This window comes from Lactuca virosa, chromosome 2, assembly GCF_052849685.1.
Source record: "Lactuca virosa cultivar CGN04683 chromosome 2, Lactuca_virosa_CGN04683_v6, whole genome shotgun sequence".
Classification (NCBI taxonomy): Eukaryota; Viridiplantae; Streptophyta; class Magnoliopsida; order Asterales; family Asteraceae; genus Lactuca; species Lactuca virosa.
This window is the reverse complement of record NC_136427.1, coordinates 10,336,649-10,362,789: the sequence shown is the minus strand read 5'-3', so window position 1 is coordinate 10,362,789 and position 26,141 is coordinate 10,336,649. Positions and strand designations below refer to the sequence as shown.

At 34.4% G+C, this 26,141-nt stretch overlaps 1 pseudogene; it reads right to left on the bottom strand.

Annotated features, from left to right (window-relative positions):
* Positions 1 to 19,040: 19,040 nt before the first annotated feature.
* LOC145161893 (U6 spliceosomal RNA) lies at positions 19,041 to 19,135 on the bottom strand (annotated as a pseudogene).
* Between the last annotated feature and the right edge of the window lie 7,006 nt (positions 19,136 to 26,141).

The following is a 26,141-nucleotide window of genomic DNA, read 5'->3' as shown; positions in this document are numbered from 1 at the left end:
TCTAAATCCACAACCAAACAAGGAACAGGAAGTAAAGCAAAGGTCACAGATTCTAAGTCTATAGCGCCTTAGTCACAAGTAACCATAGAGTATCCACTTAGCAACTATTTCCCTACCAGTAACGACCTTTTTAGTTCTCACATATGTAATCCATAGGAATGCAGAATACTCCTATAGTATTCTTGTTCTAATGATCTTGTAGTAGTGTTGGTAAGTTTTTAGACTTTTTGCAACACCACCATCATTCTTAGGCCCATGCTAGTCACTCCTAGGAAAATGTAGTTGATCAGGCTACATCCACCCAGATTTGACTATATCATAATTATGCTGTTCAACAATCTTAATACTTTTGTTCTGTTCTAGTATGATACTGACCCTTTGTATGAATGGATGTATATATATACTTAGTTAAATATTTATTATTTAAAAGTATATATTCTTGGTCAGAGTGTTTTAATCCCGATGTGTTTATAGTTCGTATATCTTTTATGGGTTGATATACTTGATTCACTACAAACAATGCTCTGATACCAATCTGTCACACCCCAAAACCGAGAACGGCGGAATACGTTCTGGGGTGGAGGACGTCATGTACAGTATCATAACAATGCATAATAGTAAAAACAAGCAGCAACATCCATTGCATTAATATAATAATTGAAATACAAGCGTGTTCTGTACAGTTTGTTAGACACCAAAAGTATAATCAAAATAAAAGATGAGTCTTGTATATGCTCCATCTTCTCAAAGCTGCATCTGTACCTGTCTACTGATGACCTGAGAATACAAGTTATTTTGAAAGCGAGTATCAGCATAAAGCTGGTGAGTTCATAAGTATTTAGTGTCATTGCTTGTATAAAAGTGTTTGCAATCATGTAATATAATAGTTGTTATCAATGTTTGAAAATAGTATGATCCCTAGAAAATCCTATATTTTCCAGTAAAAGTAGTCTTCTACCAAGACCCGGTTGTTTGCATGTTTGATCCTTTGAAAATGTATAAGTTTTCCCCAGTGAAACTATTGGTATGAAACTATAGTTTTAGACTTCATTCATGTTAAGTAATTGGGAAAATAATGTTTTACCCCAGCAGTATCACTGTCGGCTTATGTAATGAAAATGCATACTCCAGGTAGTATTAAATGTACAATACACCTCGGGGAGTCTGTTTTGCCTTTATTTCTTAATCTATTAATTAAAGGTCGGAATGTGAACTCGTATGTAACCATGCTGATTGACGATCGAATAATTGATGACCCTCCAGGTCACGCGTAGTATGGTGACATTTTGTCACTCCTGGGCCTAGTCGGCTCGAACTATAGCCAGCATTCGGGATGTGGGAGTGTCTGTCCCGTATAGATCTATACACATAATGTCCGCTCTCCCTCCATGAGACTCTGGTTACACGGTGATAGCACAATGAAGTGTCGTATCGGGAAGTAGTATGTCACATTCTATTTATAGTATGTTCTATTGTATAGTGTATAAGGTATCTTCTGATACAATGTATAGAGTGTTCTCTTATATAGTGTTCTCTTTGTATAGTATTTAATATGTATTGACTCATAATTGTACTGACTCTGATAGTTGTCCCTGTACTAGTAGTAATGAGCGGTAATCCTTAACTATACCTATTATAGTTAAATAGAAATGTTGGTTGCATGCCTTTGATACACAAAGGTATTGAACTGAAATGAAGACTTTTATATCCAACACAAATATATATATATATATATAATATATAACTAAGAATTCAACGACAGTCGGACAGATAACAATATACCCTAAGTCCACAATCAAACAAGAACAGGAAGTAAGGTGAGCTATCAAACCTAAGTCCTTCAAGTCTTACTTAAATAAATATATTGGTGTAGATATGGTTTGGGAATAAAAGAAGTTTAAAAGAGTGTGGAAATAGTTTTATAACAATTTAACATGAAAATGAGTTTGACAAACATTTAAAGCAGTTTTGTTGACAAAGCAGTTAAAAATATAGAAAATCCTTTTGGTTGCAAGTTATAAATCACATGTGATTGATACTATAACTTGTTTGATTCAACTTGTATTCCCCCACCCCCCCCCTCCCCAATAAAAGCATATAAAAATATTTAAAAGGTTGATTAAGGGGTATGAACTCACCTGCAGTGAGTAGCTTGGATGGAAGTGTCGGGTAGGATGCTAGGTGTCAAGTGAGGACTTGAACACACACACGGATCCTATGTAACATGTAGTGATACATAAATGTATCAAATTAGTAATTTAATCACTAATTAAGTAAGTAAAGTCACTCTAACGTATGGAAACACTTTGTTTCAAGTGCTAGGAGTGCTAAGGGTTGCATCTAAGGAGTGTATGGCCTCACTATGGAGTTTACACCTCAAATGGTCACCCCTATGTGTGTTTACGGTTGGACGACCATTTCCCGCATGAGTTTACGGCCGTAAACTCATGGGAATGGTGTGTTTGTGTGTTTTAAGGTCTCATGTTTCACAAAGAAGTGTCCTAGGGTTGATTCAAAGGCTTTGGAAGTGGTTAGGACTCGAAATGATACTCCCTTGGAGTTTGCGGTCCTTGGACCACTCCTTGGGAGTTTACGGTCGTAAACCCTAGAGTTTATGGCCGTAAACCCTTGGCCACTTCATCCCTTTCGTGCTTTGTGGTTCTTAGTTCATGCATGCAAGTTACTAGCCTCTTGTCCAAGCATTAGAAGGTGTTAGGGGCATCAAAACACCCTTTGGGAGTGTTTACGGTTTTGGGAGATCCCCAAACCGTAAACACATGTTCTTGGGGGTTTTTGGTGTTCATTCCATGGATTTGCAAGTATACTAATCAAATAACTAGTTAGGAAGAGTATACTTACCTATAGGAAGCTTGTAAGAGTGTTTAGGACCCAAGAACACTAGTGTGTGTTCTTGGTGTTTTGATGAATACTTGAAGATCTATGTAAAACTCAAAAATCCATGGATTAAATGATGTATAAACACTAGATTAAGTGTTGTATGAACGAATTTTGGAAGGAAAACTTACACTTTTGGCGGATTTGGAAGAATGGACTTATGATACTTGAGAGAAAAAGCCTTGTGTTCTTGAAGTGGGAAGTGGAGAATGAGGAAAAAGGGGTGTAAACTCATGCTATATGCATGAGTCTTGGGAAAATGGTGTTTACGGCCCAAACACCACTTATTTGGCCGTAAACTCCAAGATAATGTGTTGGTTGTTTTGTTTGTTACACCTCACTAATAACGACACTTCATTTTATTTAATCGTTTGACGAAAAATAAAATAAAACACCAAACGGACTTAAATCCGGCCAAAAATGTACTGAAATGTTTTTGACTATTATTTGAAGTGTTTGACTGTGGAAATTATACAAATGAAAATTTCGGGTTGTCACAGAATCCTTAGGATGCTAAGGAACAAGTAGGGTCGAGCGATCGAGTGTGAGTATACTCAAGCGAGTCTCTGATTATTTTGTGTTGTCTTTCAGAGATATCATGGTGGGTACGCGCCACAACCCAGGGGGCAGTGGTACCAGTGATACCAGTGATGAGGAGATTCGCAGGATGATTCACGAGGAGGTGGTTGCAGCTATCCAAGAGGCCATCCCGGAGATGTTTGGGTCTATCAAGACCACCTTGATCGAGACGTTTGACGAGCGATATGCTGCTGTTACCGAGGCGGCTGCCGCTGCTACCAGGCCTCAGGGGGTGACTCGTTGCTGTACCGGGAGTTCAGCAACACGAAGCCACCAGAGTTTGATGGGACTCAGAATCCGATTGCCGCGATGAGATGAATTTCTGATATCGAGGGGTGTTTCTACACTTGTTCCTATCCGGAACATTTGAGTATACGGTTCGCGTTGAACCAGCTTCGCTTGGGAGCGAAGGACTGGTGGAAGTTTGTGACAGCTAGTTTGACTTCTGCAGAGCTCACTGTAGTGTCATGGGAGAGGTTTACTACTATGTTTCGAGATGAGTATGTTCCCCCGGTGGAGAGGGAACGGCTGGCCCATGAGTTTCTGTCCCTCAAGCAGAGGACAGAGTCAGTGACAATGATTACGAGGATGTTCCATGAGAGGGTAATGTTCTGCCCTGAGCACGTGTCTACTGAGCAGGCATGTATGCGCCGGTATTTGAGCATTTTGAGGAGGGATATTCGAGAGTTTGTGGCGAACTCGACTTATCGGTCATTTTCTGAGCTTCAGGCAAATGCCCGAAAGAGGGAGATTGAGCTGGAGACTCAGGCTAGAGAGGAGGCGGAGTCTCAGGGGAGGGACCAGCGGTCGGCACAGTCTCAGCCGGCAGCCAAACGGGCTAAGCCCGCAGATTCGAGATCAGGAGGCCAGAAGGGCCGCACTTGTGGGAAGTGCGGCAAGGGTCATGAGGGGATATGTCGAGCGGGATCTTGCTACAAGTGTGGCAAGGAGGGGCACATGGCGAAGGATTTCCCCTAGTGGTTTGCAGTCTACTTTCACTGCAACCAGACCGGCCATCGAAAGGTCGAGTGCCCCGAGTTGCTTCAGGGATCTGCACCCGTTACTGAACGAGCTACCGAGAATCGGCCCGTGAAGGCCGAGGCGCCGAAGGTTCGTGGGAAAGCCTTCCAGCTGACAGCGGAGGAGGTCCGCGTAGCACCTGATGTCGTGGCCTGTATGTATTCCTTTGTTTATTCTATTCTGAGTTATTTGTGCTTATATTGTGATTTGTGTAGGTACTTTTCTTGTGAGTTCTGTACCTACCTTAGTGTTATTTGACGCGGGTGCGAGTTGATCTTTCATATCATTAGCGTTTAGTCGTCACATTAGTATCAGACATGAGTCGTTGAGTCGACCTCTAAGAGTTTCTATAGCCGATGAGCATGCGGTGTTTTCCACTGATGTGATCCGGGAATGTGTGCTCGAGATTTTTCGTGTTGAGTTTCCGATAGATCTGGTACCGATCGTCATGGGTGATGTCTGCGTCATTATGGGTATGGACTGGTTGAGCCGATTCAGAGTTGTAATCAACTGCGAGTGTCAGATGGTGACCATACGAAATCCTAGTGGGGGAGTGCTTACAGTTTATGGAGAGGGTACCCGATCAGGATCAGCTTTCTGCTCTGCTGCCAGAGCGAGATAGAGTCTACAACAGGGTTGCATGGGTTTTCTGGCGTACGTGATGGATTCGCGGTTGCTACTGGGAGACCTAGTTCTATCTCTGAGGTTCCGATAGTGTGTGAGTTTGCAGATTTTTTCCCCAAGGAGTTACTGGGAGTGCCTCCCGAGAGGCAGGTGGAGTTCCGGATTGATTTGATTCTGGGTGTGGCACCTATTGCCAAGGCACCCTATCTCCTTGTGCCATCAGAGATGCAGGACTTATTCTCTCAGCTCCAGGAGCTGCTGGGAAAGGGGTTCATTAGACTGAGCAGTTCGCCGTGGGGAGCTCCGATCCTTTTTGTCAAGAAAACGATGGTTCGCACCGGATGTGCATCGATTATCGGGAGTTGAACAAGCTGACGGTCAAGAACCGATATCTACTTCCAAGGATCGACGATCTGTTCGATCAGTTGCAGGGTGTGTCTTGGTTTTCCAAGATCGATTTGAGGTCTGGATATCATCAGATGAGGGTTCGTGAAGAGGATATCCAGAAGACGGCCTTTAGAAATCGTTATGGGCATTACGAGTTCGTGGTGATGCCTTTTGGACTCGCCAACGCACCGGCGGCGTTCATGGATCTCATGAACCGGGAGTGCATGCCTATGGTGGATCGATCAGTGATCGTGTTCATCGATAATATTTTGGTGTACTCGAGATCTAGAGAGCACCACGAGGAGCATTTGAGAGAGATTCTTGGAGTATTGAGATCGGAGAGGATTTATGCCAAATTCTCCAAGTGTGATTTCTGGTTACGATAGGTCCAGTTCCTAGGACACCTCGTTAATCAGAATGGGATTTTGGTTGATCCGGCCAAGATTGAGGCATTCATGCGTTGGGAGGTGCCGAGATCCCCATCCGAGATCAGGAGTTTTCTGGAATTGGCCGGCTAATATCAGAGATTTCTCCAAGATCGTCGTCCCCCTCACCAGGTTGACCCGGAAGGGTGTTACTTTTATTTTGGGGTCCCAAGCAGCATACCTCATTTGAGACCCTTCGCCAGAGATTGTGTGAAGCCCCAGTGTTAGCCCTTCCTGAGGGAATGGAGGACTTTGTGGTTTTCTGCGATGCATCCATATCCGGGTTGGGCGCGATGTTGATGCAGAGAGGGCATGTGATAGCATACGCATCGAGGCAGTTGAATCCTCATGAGACGAGGTATCCCACCCATGATCTGGAGTTAGGGGCGGTGGTGTTCGCCCTCAAGATCTGGCGCCACTATTTGTACGGGGTTCGGTGAATCGTATACACGGACCACAAAAGCCTGAAGTATCTCATGGATCATCCCAATCTAAATATGAGGCAGGGGAAATGGTTGGATGTGGTGAAAGACTATGACTGCGAGATCATGTATCATCCGGGCAAGGCTAATGTGGTAGTCGACGCCCTAAGCCGCAAGGCAGAGAGTGCTCCAATCCGAGATGTGTGTATGAGGATGACGGTGATGACTCCAGTCTTAGATACCATCCGAGAGGTCCAAGCGGAGGCCGTGAAACCGGAGAACCGCAAGAGGGAACGAGTGATTGGGCAGGTGTCCGAGTTTGTGACGGATAGCCGAGGACTCATGACTTTTCGATGGAGGATTTGGGTGCCCTATACGGGCGGAGCTCGGTATATACTGATGGAGGAGGCGCATAGATCGAGGTTCTCGATCCATCCCGGGGCTACTAAGATGTATTTAGACCTGAAGAGAGACTATTGATGGCCCTGTATGAAGAGAGATGTTGCTTGGGTAGTTGAGAGGTGCTTGACCTGCCGCCGGGTCAAGGCAGAGCACCAGCGTCCACATGGTCCATTGCAGCCTCTTGAGATTCCCCAGTGGAGGTGGGAACAGATCTCGATGGACTTTATCACCAAGTTCCCGAGGACTGTGCGAGGAGTTGACGAGATTTGGGTGATCGTGGACCGGCTGACGAAGAGTGCTCAATTCCTTACTATTAGTGAGAGCTCTTCCGCGGAGAGATTGGCTGAGATCTATGTGAGAGAAGTGGCAGCGCGTCATGGTGTGCCGGTCTCGATAGTGTCGGATCGAGACGTACGTTTCACTTCCAGGTTTTGGAAGAAGTTTCATGAGGAGCTGGGCACGCGCTTGCATTTTAGTACGTCATATCACCCACAAACGGACGGGTAGAGCGAGCAGACGATTCAGACACTTGAGGACATGTTGTGGGCATGTGTAATGGACTTCGGGGGAAGTTGGGACACCTATATACCACTATCTGAGTTTTCCTACAACAACAGCTGTCATTCGATTATTGGTATGCCTCCCTTTGAGTTTATGTATAGGAGAATGTGTCGGACTCCCATTTGCTGGGGAGAAGTGGGACAGAGAGTGATGGGTGGCACGGAGATAGTGCTGAAAACAAACGAGCAGATTCAGCAGGTCAGACAGAGGCTTCTGACGGCACAGAGTCGCCAGAAGAGTTATGCAGACAGGCGACGGTCCGAGCTAGAAATTCAGGTCGGGGATTTTGTGCTTCTGAAGGTATCCCCATGGAAAGGGATGATCTGATTTCGGAAGCGGGGAAAGCTAGGACCCCGATACATCGGTCCTTTCAGAGTGACCGCCAGAGTGGGTAGAGTAGCATACCAATTGGAGATACCTGCGGAGTTGAGTCAGATCCATAACACCTTCCACGTGTCCCAGTTGAGGAAGTGTGTAGTCGATGAGACGGCAGTGGTACCACTGGAGGACATTCAGGTAGATGCAAGCCTGAATTACAATGAGAGGCCGCTCGCGATTCTAGATCGAAAGGTGAAGGTTCTGAGGAACAAGGAAGTGCCCCTGGTTCTGGTCCAGTGGCAACATCGGAGGGGATCCGAGTTGACTTGGGAGCCGGAGTCAGAGATGCGGGAGCAGCATCCAGAGTTATTTGCTGAGCATGACTTCGAGGGCGAAGTCTGATTCTAGTGGGGGAGAATTGTAACAACCGAATTCCCAGGTATATTATTTTTTTTATCATTTAATTTGAGATTTGTGAAGTGACTCGACGAGTTGGTGCCTCAACTCGTCGAGTAGAATCGCGACTAGTGACGTGGATTAATGAATGGACTCGACGAGTCTGTGAGGCGACTCGCCGAGTTAGCACTGCTAAGGGAAACCCTAAATTCTCGGGCCTGCGGCCTATTTAAGGGCACTTATAGCCTCCATTTCGTCTGACCGGAACCCTTACACCCTTGAGAGAAACCCTAACGTCCATAGTGAGCTAGAGTGGTGAGGATAACTAATCTTGTGTTCATTTTGGCTCATTTCCTTGAAGAGGAAGGAAGGTTCTTCAAAGATCAAGAAGGGAGGGCCAGTAGATCTGTTTCTTCTTTATCTCAAGCTTCTAATCAAGGTAAAAAGCTTTTACCTTTCTTGTAGGATGATTAGATCTCATGTTCTTGAGATTTAGGGCTTGTAACACCTTCTTGATGGGGCTATTGATGCATCAAGACCCTTTTCGAGTTTAGAATTCAGATTTGGACCTTGTGAGGTCCAAAGAGTCCAAACGTTTAGAGCCTTAGTGAATCAACCAAGGAGTTTTGTGTTTTGGAAGAATTAATGGAGTAGTGATGGCATATAGAGCAATATATTCCATGCATGGTCATCAAGATCGAACCTTTACGTGACTTTTGGGTATTAGGAGGCTAGATCTAGAGGTTGGAGTTACAAATCTGATCTCAGGTGCCCAAATGAGAAATTCGAATGAGTCAACTCACTGAGTCTATGAGCTGACTCAACGAGTCGGATCGGGTTGCCCCAGCGTTCTGGACTCAGTGATAACTCGTCGAGTAGGGTGTCAACTCGACGAGCTGAGTGAAACCCTAGGAAGAGCTCTGAGGATACGAGTGGACTCGACGAGTCAGAAGAGTGCACTCGGCGATTCAGGTTAACTCTGACTGTTGACTCGTATTGATTTCTGTTGACTTTATGGTTGGGTCAAGTATGAGCATTTGAGACAATGGAGGGGTAAAATGGTCTTTTACCAATTCCAAGGGTTAGAAAGAGTTTAAGAGAACTTTTGGTGTATTTGAGTAAGAGTGGGATATTGATTAGAGATACTTATCTAATATGTTAGGCGGAGGCTAGATCGAGGATTCCGAGCACGAGATTTTACTAGCTAGCTTATGAGGTGAGTCTTCTCACTATACTTTGCCTAGAGTAGTATATATGTGTGACCAGAGGGTCTTATGTGTTTGTTTGAGTACCGTGATATTACTGCATTATGTCTGTGTGATTTATGCTATGTGTATTCAGAGTTTATAGAGTTAGGACCGGAGGGTCCATAGAGTTAGGATCGGAGGGTCCATCAGAGTTGTGAGACTGGAGGGTCCCACTGAAACACATTGACCGGAGAGTCTTACAGAGTTATAGCCTCGAGTGGCTAATATGTTGTATGTGGTATTTTGGGGAACTCACTAAGCTTTATGCTTACCGTGTTATGTGTTATGTGTTTCAGGTACTTCCGAGGATCGTGGGAAGGCACCGACGTGATTGTACACACCTGTTCGAGATTATGTTGAGGATTCTGGGATTTGACTTTTGTTGTGGATTTATGTTGACTTTGAGACACTTATTATTTTTTTTTGAAATATAATATATGATTTTTATGTGTTTAAAAAATGAAAAATTGGTTTGAAAAATTACATCGTTACACGTTATGAGTGTTATACGCCCCCGAAGGGTATGTAATAGTGTTTTATCGAGTCGTTACATCACATGCTCTGATTAGGGTTTAGATTTCCTGAACATATAAAACCTCTAGATGATACTTTGTATTAACATCAAGAATTGTTCACTAGAATTTTTAAAGTAAGCCCTAACATACAAGAGCTAGCTGATTGAACCTGTTTGACCCGTTGACTTTATTTGACTTCGACTTGACCAGAAATTTGCGGTTGTCACATCCTACTCGAATATTCACTTTTTGTTGACTCTGCGGGAAACAAAGCATCACAGTTTCTACTTGTGTGACTTATCCTTTGGCAACGGCTGAATTTTTTCTGAATCATACCTTCACCTTTGGATGGGATATAGTTATGGTTTTTAGATCGTCCACCTTGTCGTTTTTCCATCAATGTTGGCAATACAACCATGACTTCATCCGGTTCTTTGTATTCAGCTGAAAATGTCATAGGAAACATAACCTATACATATGTTGATTGATATGTTTCCATTGTGAAGTACGATGACACCCACACACTGCACTTTTGATATCTCAGTTCCTTGAATACTGCCATATAATGAGTATAAGGTATACCCGACAATCTCCATTTCCTATACATGCAGTAACGACTTTCCAAGTTTACTATACCATTTTTTATTTGGTTAGTCACCTCATATCTCCTTTGAGCAACCTGTTATACCTGAAAACCAGAGGATTTGTTGATCCTCCTCCCGATGATCTTCTCAACATACTTACTAACATCTTTTTTTACTTTCATCTATAAAAATATTTACGTATATTTTGTCATGAACAATATATTACACTACAATTATCATGGAAGTAGTACAATATAAGGAAACACTTATGTCCAGGCTCCAGCATTACGTCATTGGCACCACCATTGTTGCATAGTTGCTCAAAATAAATCAATCAACATTGTTATTAGTAGTTTACGTGCATCTCTTAATAATGTATTGACAGACTCGACACTGTTTGATGTTATAACATTGTACCGAACCACAAGGAAACACGACCTTTCCCATCTCTTGGGTACCGATTCGTTCTAGCAATGTACGAAAATCATCTTTTAGTACACGACGTAGCCTACCCAAGCTTTCTTTAAAACAAAATCTCGGTAAGCCTTTACAGCCTCCCAAAACAAAATCTATGGTCTTCCTTGCTTGTCGATCTAAGTTCTCATATTCATCAACAAATGGTGACAACAGAGTCTGTGATATGCATCGGGAACATGGCTTGAATGGCCATTTCACTTGAATTAACTCTATCTGATATGATAGCCAAAGATGGGATGTCCCTAATACATTCTTTGAGTCTTTATAAAAACCAAATCCATGGCTCTCCACTTTCAGTTTTCCCAAAACCAAATGCAATAGAGAGGAGTTGGTTATTACCTCCATACCTACTACTAGGAACATGATGCCAAAGTATTTCCCTTTAAGGTGTTCTCCGTCAATGATAATAATATGACACAAACTTCTTTGAAAAGCTCGAATGTAAAAAGTAATTAATAATCTAAATAAAGCGAACGCATGTGTATGTACATTAAATATATAGAAGTTAGTATATAAAAAATATTATCGTGCAACCGATAGCCATGAAAAAGTATTCAAATTTGTTGTCATCACTCGACTTTATATGTGTAACCGTCCTTGGATTCTTCTTCTCCGAGTTGGAACAGTATAAAGTTAGTCTTTGAAAGCTTTGTTCAGAGGTCCCTCTCAATAGATATGGATCATACATTTTAGCATTCCATGCTTTCCAGTATGAAATATGTACACAAAGACGGTCATTTAAAGTTTGTTGCATCTATTCCTCCCCCCCCCCCCCACCGCCAACATATTACCCATACTATCAGCTAATATGCCCTTTAATAAGTGACCTGATACCTTTTTGTTGGCTTGTCGGTGATGGGGTCGTAGTTGTGTGTTTGAGCAAGTGTGTTTCTCCGTAAGTATAACCACTTGAAATGTATCAGTAGTATTATGTTTTGTTGCATGTATCCGTCGGTCACAATTATCCGTATAGCAAACAGCTTCAAACATGTCTTTTGTAGATTTTTTCACTTTGTATTGGAACTCTTCACTAACAATTTTCAATCCTAAATTACGCTTAAGTGCTTCTTTATTTTTCAAGATTTGCTATAACTTCACATGGGAAGTATAGTTGTGCGATGTGGCTCCTATACGTTTTTTTGAGCTAATTCGGGTAATAGTAAAGGTTCATTCATACCCCAATGGGTGGGTTGTGTTTCTTCAAAATCAGAAAAATAAAAAGGAAACTTTACCTCTTCTGCTTTTAGGGGTTGTAAGGGATCAGTTTCCCCACTCCACCTTCATAATCATCCCTATCAAATTCATTGTAACTCTGAAAATGTTCAACTAGCTCTCTATGTGGAATTATGTAACCATCGTCAACCAACATCATTAGTTTTGCCTCATCATTCGTAGAGTCATCAACATCAACAATAAGGTTAGCGTGAACAACAACCTTACCTTTAGACCTATTATCACCCTCATCTATAGGGTCATTGTAAGAAGGAAACATGGTTGGTTGTCATAGGTAATAAATTACAAATTTGGTTACTTCCAGCACCAAAAGATCCATTTCTAGAACGATATTCCCCAGGAGTACCACTTTCCATAGCATTATTAACAACAAGCAATTGTACTGTGTTGGGAGGCATAATACTAACAAAACAAAGAAAATATTGAACATCAGTATCGTCAAGAATCTGCATAACTATATTTGATACATGACATTGAAAAGATAGACGAATTTGATTAATGTGTAACATGGACTTGAAAGCAACAAACGTAAGTAACCCAACGAAGTTGATATCATTGATTATATCTACACCAAAGCATGTGTGGTCTCCAGCAAGATATTGCATACATTCGTCGATACACAACTATTGTCGTCCACTAGAAAATATTCTGTATACACACTCATTTCGTAACGTATATAGAAAGTATCAAACACATAAATATATTATACACACAAATATACTGCATATATGGAACAAAACCAGACAATTACCCTAATTCTATATCTTTGGAATATCACACCGGAATGTACGGCCATTCCGTACCATAGTCCGCCATACACTTTATCAGTCCATAACATAAAGGGCCGTCAACTTCCTGACCAAAATCCCACTAATCAGCTCCAACTCCGGAATATTATAAATAATCCAGAATATCGTATTCCGGATCCCAAGTTCGGAACAAAATTATGCGCTCCGAAATATGATATTCCAGAGTATGTGGTCAGTTTTCCAATATATATATATATATATATATATATATATATATATATATATATATATATATATATATATATATATATATATATAGAGAGAGAGAGAGAGAGAGAGATGTAAGCTCAATTGAGAAAATAAAAAAGGTTGAGAATGGGAGAATCATTCTCAACCACTCATTTATTTTTGCCGCAAAAACCTCCGTTGTACCAGCGGAAATGCATTTTTATTACCTTAATATATACAAAAACATAGTTTTTTTCGTTTTTTTAATTTTTAAGAAGCTATAATTATCGAAAAATGATTTTAAATATACCAAAATTCATGATTTTTTATACTCTACAAATAGACATCCATATTGATATACTTTTAAGATAAAATAAAAAATTTATTTTTTTATATTTTCAGCTATCGTTATTCATAAGTGAATAAAAATGCATCAGATTTTTGCTACAGTACATTCGTTATTCACTTATGAATAAAAATATATAATTAATTTTGTTTTCAGTTTAAGTATCATTTATACTACTTATTCATATATGAATAACAAATTAACTGTAACAAAAATCTGATAAATGTTTTATTCATATATGAATATAAAATATGACGACAACTAATATACGTTTTATTCATATATAAATATAATATATAACGAAAAATGATGTAAAAAATATATTTTAAGTAAGAAAATTTTATTACGTGTCATATTCATATATGAACGATACTTAAACTATAAAAAATATGACGACAACTAATACATGTTTTATTCATATATAAATATAATATATAACGAAAAATGATGTAAAAAATATATTTTAAGTAAGAAAACTTTATTACGTGTCATATTCATATATGAACGATACTTAAACTATAAAAAAAAGTTAAGCATGCGTTTTATTTATAAGTGAATAACGAATGTACTGTAATAAAAATCTGATAGATTTTTATTCACTTATGAATAACGAGAGCTGAAACTTAAAAAAAATAATTTTTTTATTTTATCTTAAAACTATATCAATATGGATGTCTATTTATAGAGAATAAAAAATTATGAATTTTGATATATTTAAAATAATTTTTCGATAAAAATGGTTTTCTAAAAATAAAAAAAAAAACAAAAAAAAGTATGTTTTGTGTATATCAAGGTAATAATTAGCATATTTTAAGGAAAATGTTTGGTTGGAAAACACATGTTTATCCGTTATCCATTTCCGACGGTACGGGTAAGTGTTTTGCGACAAAATAAATGTGTGACTGATTCCCTCATTCTCAACCTTTTTTTTTCTCAATTGAACCCTTCTATATATATATATATATATATATATATATATATATATATATATATATATATATATATATATATATATATATATATATATATATATATATTAACAACTAAGTTTATAAGGGTTTACTGAATTTCAAAAAGAATAAAGTTTTAATCACACCGATAGAATTTAGCAATCAAAACTAACTATATTAATGGATGAATCAATCGTATATCGGTCTAACTTTTTTTACTTTCCAAATTCCTTTTTCTTAGAAATATAAAAAGAATGTATGTCAATCTTTGAGCTTGCATTTGCATATCTTCATTAAATACCGTTGAACTCTCCAACAAATTTAGGTAAGTGCACGTATTTAGGAGACTAGAAAATGCATGCATGTCATATGCAATAACAACTTCGAGGATGAGTGTTGGAATCTTATGATTGAAAAGCGACACAACGGAGTACGTATGACGGTATCAGTAGCCCAACTACGAGTAGTGAATGTTTGTGGCATTGAAAGAAAATCAATTTACGTAATAAATTTCTCAATTGGAAACTAATAATTATTCCAAATTAAATGTAAGGGAAAATGACTATTTAGGGTAACTAATTGTTGTGTTTGTTTTCATTTGGTCCTTTTTTTTTATACTCAATATACCATCGAACTTGTTGTTTATGTTCACCATAACCCTTTTGACCGACTTTTGACCTGTAATAACTTGTCAAAGGGTTATGGTGAACACAAACAACAAGTTCGATTGTATATTGAGTACAAAAAAAAGGGACCAAATGAGAACAAACATAACAGTTGGTTACCCTCCTGATTCATTTTTCTTTTACTCATTTACAGCAAATCTCATGTCATCTTCTGCTGATATTAATGACTTTATGAGATTCATTCTTGCTTCTTTTCAAAACATAACCCACGAAAGAACATTATTCATACATGTACAACTTTATAATGCACTTGAATATTTATTAGGGGAATCTTGACTAAGCAGGTGCATTTCATGACTACATTTACATTTCCAATCAAATGATTTATCGTATCATGAATTCTAGACAAGTATACAAACGAGTGGAATCACAAGTACTGTGATTTTTGAGTTTACTTAGCTTTAAGATCGAATTTATGGGATAAGATACAACTTTGATGTACAATATCATGCAGCTTTTGCAGACACATCACCATAATATACCTTGAGGTAACGTTTATGCTGATAAATATATCTCTCATACATAGTCATATCCTTTTGTAGAGAGGTGTTGACAGCTAACCACAGTAAGCATAGCATAGACCATGTATTAATGAAGTTACCCCTCTGAAACGCTCTGCATGTACGTTATGGCCAAAGAAGGTTGCAGTCTTTGATAATTTTACAACTTTAATTCCATTTAACTTTTCCGGGAAAATAACTCAGGAAGGTAACCAACTGTTGAGTTTGTTCTCATTTGGTCTCTTTCCTATTTTTGTACTCAATATACCATCAAACTTGTTGTTTGTGTTCACCATAACCCTTTGACCGGCTATCACAGATCAAAAGCCGGTCAAAAGGATTATGGTGAACACAAACAACAAGTTCGATGGTATATTGAGTACAAAAAAAAATGACCAAATAAAAACAAACACAACAGTTAGTTACTTTAAAGAGTCATTTTCCCTGAATGTAGAATTCATCATCAACTTAGAATAAAGAAACACTGCTTCCGAAAATTGCAATTATTGGAGGTTGGTATGTTCTTATAATCTAAACCTTGTAACTAAAATCTCTACCAATATTCTTTTTACCCATGTATATAAACGATCATTATACAAAACAGTATTCCAATTATGTAATTAAATGAACCAAAATAAAATATGGAATAAATGAAATTTTAAACTTTTAACATACATACACGTCCACACATGTTTATACACGTACTAGTCAAATGGCCACACATTACATATAGATAGTACCAAATATAGAGAAATATTTATTAATAAAAATAATTAAGTTGTAGCTGTAAGAATTATATATATATATATATATATATATATATATATATATATATATATATATATATATATATATATATATGGAAAAGTTCAATAGAGAACCATAATTATTGGTTCTTCAAGGAACCAAATCCTTTTTTCAATTTCTAGAGCTTATTTTTTATCGAAAAAAAATTTAAAAATATCTAAATTCATATATTAACATTGTGAATGTGAAAAATATTTTTCGGATTCACCGTGTGAATCCGGATTTACATTGTGAATTTTCAAAGATTCACATTGTGAATTTGACGTAAAAAAAATCGAATTTGATATCATTGGGAAAAGGATAAAAAGTTATGAATTTCTGTATTTTTAGTTTTTTTTTTGATAAAAAATAAGTTGTAAAAGTTGAAAAAAAGATTGGTTCTTTGGTTCCTTGGTTAATTATGGTTCTCTATTGAAACTCACCATATATATATATATATATATATATATATATATATATATATATATATATATATAGAAGTAAGTTCAAATAAAAACAGTAAATAGTGTGACAACGTAAAAACATTATGTTTATGTTATTATTCTGTAATGAATTTTGTATATGTGTATTGTTGAAGTAATTCTAATATAAATATTAACTTTCGATTAGTCATATATTCATTACAATGTTATTATTCTATTATAAACTTATATATGTGCATTTTTGTAGTAAATTCTAATTTTAATTTTAACCTTTAACTATTCATTTATTCTTTGCCGAATAATGACATAAAGTTGTCGATACAAAATTCATTGCAGAATAATAATATAAAAAAAGTGTTTTTACGTTTTCACACTATTTACTGTTTTTATTTGAACTGTTATATAGAGTCAAGATCAAATAAGAAGGAAATTTTTGGTAGGAAGGTAAGAAGTTTTTTTCTACATATTTTTTTCGCGAACAAACAAAATGAATCATTAGATGATTCATTTGTAAGATGATTCACAAAAAAAATTCTCAAAAAAACATCCCGATGATTCATTTATACAATGATTTTGTTGTTATTCACTAAAATTGTCATAAATGTGAATTTTTTCTTAATTTACTTAAAAATGAATCATAAAGATGTTTTTTTGAGAATTTTTTCTTGTGAATCATCTTACAAATGAATCATCTAGTGATTCATTTATTTTGTTCGTCAAAAAAATATGTAGAAAAAAAAACTTCTTACATTCCTACCAAAAAAAAATTCTTACCGGATCTATATCATATATATATATATATATATATATATATATATAGAGAGAGAGAGAGAGAGAGAGTCAAGATCAAATAAGAAGGAAATTTTTGGTAGGAAGGTAAGAAGTTTTTTTTCTACATATTTTTTTCGCGAACAAACAAAATGAATCATTAGATGATTCATTTGTAAGATGATTCACAAGAAAAAATTCTCAAAAAAACATCTCGATGATTCATTTATACAATGATGTTGTTGTTATTCATTAAAATTGTCATAAAAGTGAATTTTTTCTTAATTAACTTAAAAATGAATCATAAAGATGTTTTTTTGGGAATTTTTTCTTGTGAATCATCTTACAAATGAATCATCTAGTGATTCATATATTTTGTTCGTCAAAAAAATATGTAGAAAAAAAAAACTTTTTACCTTCCTACCAAAAAAAAATTCTTACCGGATCTATATCCTATATATATATATATATATATATATATATATATATATATATATATATATATATATATATATAATTGACATTCCTTGTAGAGAGAGGAATAGTACAACATATATAGAGATATAAGAGATTTTATTGTACTAATGTGAAGATACATTAACACTCCTCTTAAAGATGCAAGCTTGATGAGGTTAGACAAAGATGTGTTAATTAGTTTTGAGGGTATGGACATCCACTATGACACCATGTAAAATATATGTTGAGTCAAATTTTGTTTCTCCAAAAAAACCAATATGGAGCTATAGGTGACTTCAACATATATAGACACATAAGGTTTATATCGCACCGATATGAGATACACAAACCATCGTAACTATAAAATAACAATTTTTATTCTATATTAATAAATTTGATACGATTTGGAACCAAATAAACATAGTAAGAAGTACATTATAGGGATAATGACTTAGGAGGGTAATTAGGTTTCCAGTTTGTCCGTATTAGGTCACTAAGGTTTTTTTTGTGCGTATTAGACCAATATGGTTGTTATTACCGTTTAGAAATAGTCATTTTTACCGGTTTCTTCCTGTTTAACCGGTAAAAAGGACTATTTCTAAACGGTAATAACAACCATATTGGTCTAATACGCACAAAAAAACATTAGTGACCTAATACGGACAAACTGGAAACCTAATTACCCTCCTAAGTCATTAACTCTAATTATTTAGAAAACATGCTTACTAATCAATGTGACTGATTTGTTTGACTAAAAATAGTTGCTTCCATTTAAACTTATCACACAACCCTTCCAGAATTTCCAAGTCCAAAAACTCATATGATTGATGATCTTCATTACATAAATATGCAACATTTTATCAATAACTTCTTTTTTGTCATTTAAATGTTTACATGAACACATCCATATGTACAAAAACAATATCACTTTGATACCTCCCATCAATGTCTACATTTGATAACGAATGGAAATGTAAAACCAACAGGGACTTGTAGAGGATGTCTATTATCAATTATTTTATAAACAACAAAACCACAACATGCATATTATCAATTATTTTATAAACAACAAAACCAACAGGGGCCATGCTAATCTTCTCTGTATCGTTCCAATTTTATCGGATGTCCCCGAAGAGACGACTATAGATGAAGAGCTTCGCCATATAGAGGAGTAGCAGGTTCTTCTTCTAGTCGATATGGGACGACGCGAGTTCTAAACGAACTAGTTTACTGTTGATGGTCATATATTCTCAATGTCTTTAAAATTAGGGTTAATGACTTAGGAGGGTAATTAGGTTTCCAGTTTGTCCGTATTAGGTCACTAAGGATTTTTTGTGCGTATTAGACCAATATGGTTGTTATTACCGTTTAGAAATAGTCCTTTTTACCGGTTAAACAGGAAGAAACCGGTAAAAAGGACTATTTCTAAACTGTAATAACAACCATATTGGTCTAATACGCACAAAAAAAATCTTAGTGACCTAATACAGACAAACTAGAAACCTAATTACCCTCCTAAGTCATTAACTATAAAATAACAATTTTTATTCTATATTAATAAAATTGGTACTTTTTGGAACCAAATAAACATAGTAAGAAGTACATTATATTTAACCATATCACAATAGATACATCGATTAAAAAGTTTGAAAGGAGTTAGTGAACTTGGATGGTTATAATGATATTTACAATTAATAAAATAATATAAAAAATATTATGGTTTAAGATAAACGTTTTTCTTCAACAGATTGATCTCAATGACATCTGCTTATAGTTTGTTTGTCAATAAACTTACGTTTGCGATTAATATTATCGTTACCTATTGTTATACCAAACTAATTTAACAATGACTAATTTTGTCATTTTTCAAAGGGTAAATACCAAAAAAGTTTGAAAATTTACATGCGTTGTTGGCAAAAGCCATAACTTTTTTTTTTGGTTTGTAAAAATCATAAGTTTTCGGATGATCAATCTTTTTTAATATATTATACGGTTATCCTTTTTTTTAAATAAAATGTTTTCTTTAAATTTATGGTTTTTACCTAAAAGAAAAGCTAAGGTTTTTTTCCAACTAAATGTGTAAAACTTGAGATTTTTTGGTATTTTATACATACAATATGTTTTCTAAAATATAGGTATACGAATAAGATTTTTATATATAATATGGATTTTTATGTATAAAATACATTTTGAATACATAATATACATACAAAATATGATTTATATACACCAAATATGATTTTTATACATACATCAATACATAAAAATTGATTTTTTACATATAAAAAATAAATAAAACACGTATTTTATACATACCAAGTACTTGTATGTATTTTATATTTATATTACAATATCTATATATATATATATATATATATATATATATATATATATATATATATATATATATATATAAACATTAAATAAGTTTTTATACATAAAAAAATAAAATAAACTATGTAAAATATAGATATATGAATACCACTTGTGAATATAAATCCGTTTGACGAAAGGAATGATAAATACAAAAAAGTCCGAAGTTGTATACATTTTGTTTAAAAAAACCCTAACTTTTTTTGTATGTAAAAACCATAAGTTTCCACAAAACTTTTTATTTTAAAAAAAAAAATAAAAGTAAAATAAGGACGATCGGATAATAGGTTTAAAATGAAAGGTTATCTGAAAAATGATGGTTTACCAACAAAAAAAAAAACTATGGCTCTTACCAATTATGCATGTAAAACTTGAGACTTTTTTGTATTTTTCATTTTTCAAATTCAATAATTATAATTTACTTTTTAATATCAATTATTGATTTTAAATTAACATAATTTTAATTTCATTTAAATGTTGGTGAAATATGGCACTTTAATATTCGTATGTATGAGAAAATCTACAATAAAGTCTATATATTTTGACCTCATATTCAATTAAGTCTCTATATTATTATTTTTTCTGATTAAGTCCCGAATACCGGGGATTGTATTCAATTTCATCATTTTCCCCATTATCAGGTTTTCAACTTTCAAAAGTTACACTTTTGACCCAGATTTTAAATTTTATTACAAGTTTGTTCCAAAATTTACACTTTTGGTCCAGATTTCAAAATTTTGTTACAAATTCATCCTAAATTTAGTTTTTTCACATATTTTTTTTATATTTTGTTTCAAATATGTTATTTTTGCTTTATAAAATCATATTTATAGAAAGAAAACATATTTTTCACATAAAACATATTTTGTTTAAAATATGTTATTTTTGTTACAAAATATATTATTTTGGTCAAAAAGGTTTTACTTGTGCACCTATATAATTCGAAAACAAATGTCATGTCAAAAGTTACCTTTTGTAAATATTTTGATTTTTTATGTGAAACTATGTTTTTTATTTTAATAATTATCTTGGTTTTGTATTCAATATTTTTTTTTAGTTTTTAAGCAAAATCTAGTAAACATAATCAACTTCAATGTTTTTTCTTTTTGTTCAATCAAGGATGGAACATTTTATTTTAACATAGGATGAAAAAATTATTTTTATTTCTGCACCTCTATAATTCGAAAACTAATAACATGGAAAAAATTATTTTTATAAATATCTGCCTTACTTATGTGAAAATATGTTTTTTATATTAGTAAATATCTTGGTTTTTTATTCGAAAAATATGTTGTTTAGTTTTTAAGCAAAATCTTGTTAGCATAACCACTTCAATATTTTGTACTTTAATATAAATCAATATATGGTAATACCCATTTTCACATATAAAAGTTAAAAAATATAAACATTTGTTTAAAAAAATGAAAGTGAATATTTTTTTTGGCTAAAATGATCAACATGAAAGTTTTAGTAGACGTCAAGACAAACATGTGGATATAAGAATGTTGAAAATGGAGTTCGTATGAAGAGGTTATGATTTTTATAAGTTTTGAGGAAAATAATAACAAATATAACGATGTTAATAAAACAATATATGACCATTGTTTCTTTCTTATGTTTTTTCATAATATTTTAACATATTTTTCACATATAATATTGTTTTAACAAAAATCTTTAAAAAAAGTTTTAATATAGAGAAAAGAAGGTTTTTTATGTGAAAATAATTTTTTTTTGTATAAATATGATTTTATAAAGCAAAAACAAAAAAACATATTTTAACCTAGTTTTTTTTTTTAATATTTAAAATACTAAATTTAGCATGAATTCGTAAGAAAATTTTGAAATATGGGCCAAAAGTGTAAATTTTGGATTAAATTTGTAAAAAAATTGAAAATTTGGGTCAAAAGTGTAAATTTTGAAAGTGGGTGATCTGTTGACCAGGTAAGAAGGTTCAAAGTGAAAACAATTCCTAGTATTTTGGACTTAATTGAATACAATTCCCGATATTTGGGACTTAATAAAAAAAATAATATATGGACTTAATTGAATACGAGATCAAAATGTAGGGACTTTATTAGAGATTTCCATATTTTCATGTATCCAAAAAAATAATCAGCTTAAAAATATGAAATATCATCTTTTTGATAAAAGTTTATGTGGTTTTGATACTTATTAAATTTGAAATAATTATTATACCCTTTTAATATATATATATATATATATATATATATATATATATATATATATATATATATATATATATATATATATATATATATATAGTTATTTAACTATGTATTTTAGGCCATTATCCAAATATATTTGCGTAAAAATGTTATATTTTAAGATATATGATACTTAATATGCTTTGAAATGTTCAATTATAGTTAAAACCGGAGCTGGGATGCAAAAAGAGGAGAAAGGAGCTAAAAAAAGTCCAAAAAAGATGTTGTTTGACAGCTTAACCTCTGTTCAGTGTTTTGGCCATATCTCATGACTCGTAACTCCTATTGGTGAGATTCAAGATGTTCTGGAAGCTAGACAAAATTTTGATGAATTTCGTGTTTATGCCAAATTCTGATTCCAAGATCCCACGTCGTGGCAAAACCATTACCACAACGTGGCGACATTAGGGAATTTCGTGGAAGCGAATAAACCCTCTCCCACATCGTGGAGAGCCTTTCTCCATGTTGTCGCATGGTTGTAACCTATAAATAGAGCCGAAAGTTAACGCTAATAACATATCTTCAACCCTAATTTGTTCCCTACGAAAATAAACCTCAGACAAGCCATTTTGAGGGTTTAGAAGTCGGTGAGAGGGTCGTTAAGCTAATATGGAGCAAAGATCTGAAGGATTCGAGAGCTGATTCATGGAAGGATTCATTCGGTTTGTTTTTCTGACCATGATTAGCATTCTAAATGTTTCTATTTGTGTTTTTACTTTCTTAATTCAGGTGTTAAAGACTATTACTTTCATTTGGAGTAGATGAAACTCGATTTTATGTGTTGATTTAAATGAGTTTGGATTTTTTTAGTTTGGTTATTACTTGTTTTTGATTGATAATAACCTATCATCTTAAACCTATTATTTTTATTGTCTATTGCCGAGTTATGTGTAGATGACCAATTTAATTACATTAACTTGAATCTTAATTAGTTTATGATCATTAAACTGTTAGGATTATAGACTGATCAAAACCTAGGGTTAGGTAATGTTAATCTGTGATGTTGGTCGTGTTAGATAGCTTAGATATCCATGCTTCGCTTCGGTTGATTGTCATTACCATTGATTAGAAATCACTAGATCATATCATTCATAATCTGAATATATCGAATTAATTACGTGTTCACTAATTACATTATCATTGTGTTAGTTGTTCATTAATTATTAGTACTAGGAAATCTGATCAAGATAACTACTCACATTAGAATTCGGTAACCAACTAATAGATCCATTGCACTATTAATGAAATTAACCATGATTTTTAGATGTAATCTAATTTTTTCCAAAGTACCTGAAATGATTCGTTTCCATTTAGTTTAGTTATTTATTTACTTGGGCTTTCATAATCAAAACTCCCACTTTTTATTGCTTTCATTTATTTAATGTAACGTATAATCAAATATTCTAATATTAATTTACTACCGATCCCCTTGAGTTTGACATCATTGCTTATCAAAACTATATTATGCCCGATCAGATTCACTGCTTGTAAGAATGTGGTTTAGATGTGATAGACTAGGAATTATAAAAAATAAAAAAAAAATAAAAAAAAAGTAGTGCATTAAAAATACGCATCAATATATATATATATATATATATATATATATATATATATATATATATATATATGTGTGTGTGTGTGTGTGTGTGTGTGTGTTAGTACGTTTACAATTAAAAAAAATAGAAAAACTGACCCATAACAACCACCCCATCTCTTTAAGATATCGACTCATCCCTTCTATTCCTTCCATCGGTGAGACCATTCATGTGCAACAATATATTTTTTATTTGATATATGATTATATGTAATAAAAATAATTATAATAACATTTAAAATAAATAAATATAACATCTCGTTTTCAGGATTTGTAAGCAGTAATATCAAGGTGTGGTTATCCTCTTAAAATATTTCGTTTATGGTAGTAATTCTTGGATATGTTGGTAAAATAATACAATGAAAAGTTGTGTTGTTTCGAGAAGATTTGGTTATTTCATATCAATAAGCTATTAGCCCACAGTTGTTGTTTGTGACAACGAAATTTTTACCAAATTAGGTCTAAATGAGTAATTATTAGTCTTGAAGTATGTCCTCGATGATATAGAATGCGTGAGAGTGAATCGGCTAAAATGTAGTTTGTATGAGAAAGATATCGCCATTGGATGTTATGGGGTGGAACTATATTTAAGCTGGGAAAGTACATTGCCAAAAATGGACAAAATTGGGCAAAACACTGCCATGTAATGCATAACATAACATGTGTTTTGGTTTCGAAGTTTTTACAATGTGTTTAAATGAATTATAATGTTATGTATAATATGTTGAGTTAAATTTGATTTCATGAGTAAAAAGTTATTGTTGCCGCTGAAGCTACCAATTATAGGTTCATTGTGTTTTAATGGTGATACCTCGGTTAGTGTTTTAAAGATCCAGACAAATGAAAAACTCTAGCATTGAATGGTATATTGTTATATATGATAAGGCTTACTCAAGATAGAGTTTCCATATAACTAAAGACTCCCTGATATTCAGGGGTTGCAATTCCATATTTATCTAGCTTATACGTGAAGTTAGGGTTTATAGGTTTTTACTTATATATAGTCGATAACCGTCTATGTGAAGGTTATTGATCAAGATTATGATAATAATCAAAGTATGTTCTCTAGTTATCTCTTGTGTCTTACTCGACTAATTACTGATAATAAAGTTTTAGTTTCAAAAGTATTTAGATGTATTCTTATTACTTGATTGAATCGTTTCTATGGGACCAACAAACGGTGTGAGACAAGTGTTTAGAAATATCTAAAAACATTTGTTCTTATGGATTCATCAAGCTCATCAACCTTACAATACCATTCCCTCAACCAATTTACTCATTTTGATGAAACACTTTTACAATATGGCTCCGCAAACCCATAATGGTTCATGAAACCATGGATGTCTTTATGCTGGAAACATTAATTGATGGCCCTTTCAATCCCATAAGGATTGTCACGAGGGAAAGTGCCCCTCCAATAACCAGGCATGTTCCTATGCATCAATGGAATCATGATGAGAAGAAAATAATCAATATTGACGTCAGAGATATGGTTGTTATCTGTTCCACTCTCCCCTATGAAGCATATCGTATGTTTGAAAATTGAGTTTCATCCAAGGAGATGATACACACTCTAAACATTATAGTGAAGGTGTTGGAGAAGTTTATGCTAATCATATGAACTTCCTAATTAGGAGGTATGAGTACTTCTTTGATCAAAAGATTGAAACCCTAACTCATACATTTAACCATTTAAAATGTCTAATTAACGATCTAAGAAATTTCAACGTCACCAAGACCAATGATTTTTGGTCCATATGTTCTTGGAATCTTTTGATGAAACATGGAACATCACTCTATTGAAAATCAGAGTATTATAATGAACATGAAATCATCAATGTTGTTGATGAGTGTGTACAGTCCCGCCTTCGTCTTCCCATAGTCACTGAGGATACCTGAAACAATAAACAACTGGGTAAGCATAAAGCTTCATGAATTTTCCTAAAAATACC